At 43.7% G+C, this 2478-nt stretch overlaps 1 long non-coding RNA gene across 1 annotated transcript in view; it reads left to right on the plus strand.

Annotated features, from left to right (window-relative positions):
* LOC101845791 overlaps positions 1-2058 on the plus strand; it is a 4250-nt gene extending 2192 nt beyond the window's left edge. The window contains exon 2 of the long non-coding RNA XR_220739.3: positions 1457-2058. This is a non-coding gene — a long non-coding RNA (uncharacterized LOC101845791). The remainder of the gene's footprint in view (positions 1-1456) is intronic.
* The last annotated feature ends 420 nt before the right edge of the window (positions 2059-2478 follow it).

Below are 2478 nucleotides of genomic sequence, written 5' to 3' on the forward strand. Positions count from 1 at the left end.
TTGACCTTGGTCCAGTGTGTATCCACCTCCATGTCCTCACCGCCAAGATGAGCCAGAGGTTGAAATCTGTTCCTCAGCTGCAGCTGAAACTTTCTTTTGATTCCTGTGCTGGTTCCGTGCTTTTTTAGTCGAAGCTTGAGTTTTGCCAACAGCAGATGATGATCCGATCCAACATTTGCCCCTCTCTGTACTTTGACATCTTCCAGTGAACGCCTGAACTTACGAGAGATGCAAAAATGATCTATCTGGTTCTCCGTCACTCCATCTGGCGAAACCCCAAGTGGCCTTGTGGATCCTCTTGTGGGGAAATACAGAGCCTCCAATAACAAAACTGTTGAAAGCACATATATTTGCGAATCGCTCCCCGTTCTCATTCACTTGTCCCAAGCCATGTTGTCCCATAATTCTTTCATACCCCACGTTGTCCAGACTAATCTTGGCAATGGCATCTCCCATTACAATGTTGACATCCTTCCTTGGTAGTTTGGAGCTGGCTGTAAACGGTATCCTTGTCTTCATCCGAAGCATCATTTGTTGGGGCGTAGATCTGTACTATATTCATGTTGATGCTCTTGCTCCTTGTAGTGAATGAAGCCATGATGATCCTTTCCCCGTGTGGTTCCCATCCTCTAAGTGACTTCTGTGCATGCTTACTTAAAATGATTCCCACTCCTTCCGCGTGGTACTAGTCTTCCCTCCCAGAATACAATATTTGTTCCCCCGAGCTGAGCTGCTTCCGTCCAGGCTGTATCCAGTGTGTTTCGCTGACTCCTAGTATGTGCAGCCTGTATCTCTTCATCTTTTGTACTACTTAAGAACTCTTTCCTGCTTGATACAAGGTGCGAACATTCCACGACGCAATCCGGAGAGACTTGTTCGACAGAGAAGGTTTCGGGTCAGAAGAGTCCTTTCGGCTTTGTCCGCTGTCTTTCATTGTTCATGCTGATACAGAAGCTCCCCCGTCTCCCAAGATCGAAAAATAGAAAGCTGTGTTTGTCCGTGTTTCTGTAACTTACTGGGTTTTTTTTTTTTTACTGGGTTGGGTAGTTGGCCCTCCGCAAACTGGCACTTTTCGGGTGGCCAGACCTATGCACTTTTAGTCGCCTCTACGACACGCAGTATCACGGCAGGTGTATTCTTTGCTCCCCCATAGTAAAACTATGCCCCCCCCCCCCAACCAGCAGGGGTGAGACGGCAAGATAGAGTCCTATAATAACTCTCGACCATATGTGTTCTGGCTCTCGAAGTTGTGTGCTGAAAAATGCTAAAGGTTGCCAGGCAAGGTTGCCAGGCAAGGTTGCCAGGCCTCATAGACATATTGCATGAAGGCGATGGGAACGTTTGTTCTGGGATGCGAGAGGAGAGTGCAGTTGGCAAGCACGCGTTTGCTGGCCTGGAAGGCTGTAGTCATCTGTTCCATCCAGCAAAGTTTTGTTTTCTTCTTTTCTCTATTCAGAGCTTCGTAGAGAGGGCGTAGTACTGATGCAGCTCGAGGTAGAAAGCGATGGTAGAAGTTTAGCATTCCAAGAAATTCTTGGAGTGCTTTGTACACGGCCAGTCGAGTACATGTAGAAAACTTCGGAGAGTAAAGACCTACTTACATTGGTGACCCCGACGTGATTTGGCATGTACGGGTGGACCAGTGGTGGGGATGAAATGAGAAACACCGTGCTTCACTTCGGAGGCCGAAAAGGTTGGCTCGAGGATTTCAGGAAACTCTGTTAATATCTTCCAAATGTGTGGATCTGTCGCAACCAGTACGTGTTGCTCAGGCACTAAGACGTGGGCGACCTCCGTCTTCATCCCTTGTGAATCCAAGCGCAAATACTAACCATTCAACCCCGCCTAGCCAAGCTATACAATCCGCTCCTGTTACTCGACAGGAACCACAACATGCAGGCTGAAAGGCCAACACGGTACCTCGCAGAGCATAGAAAATGTGAAATGTACATCCCGGCGGCGGCCGCCGCACTGTTTTGGCAGAGGCGCGCCAATGTGTTGTAAACTATGTGAAACCGGCAGTACGGAAATAAAAGTTCAAATCGGTAAAAAAAAAAATGAAGAAAGAAAGAAAGAAAGAAAGAAAGAAAGAAAGAAAGAAAGAAAGAAAGAAAGAAAAAACAAAAGAAAAAACAAAAAAAGAAGAGAAATTTTTTTTTTTTAATGCTGACATGATCATGACTTTGCACGGACCTGCGAAGTGCTCACACGAAAAACACCACCTGACCCGACTGTCCTACACTGCCAGTCGAGTAGAAAACTCCGGTGAGTAAAACCTACCTACATTATTATTATTATTATTATTATTATTATTATTATTATTATTATTATTATTATTATTATTATTATTATTATTATTATTGTTGTTATTATTATTATTATTATTATTATTATTATTATTATTATTATTATTATTATTAATATTGTTATGTATGTATGTTATGTTATGTTATGTATTGTATGTTATTACAATGTAAT

The sequence above is a fragment of the Aplysia californica genome, unplaced genomic scaffold (genome assembly GCF_000002075.1).
Source record: "Aplysia californica isolate F4 #8 unplaced genomic scaffold, AplCal3.0 scaffold00397, whole genome shotgun sequence".
Lineage (NCBI taxonomy): Eukaryota > Metazoa > Mollusca > Gastropoda > Aplysiida > Aplysiidae > Aplysia > Aplysia californica.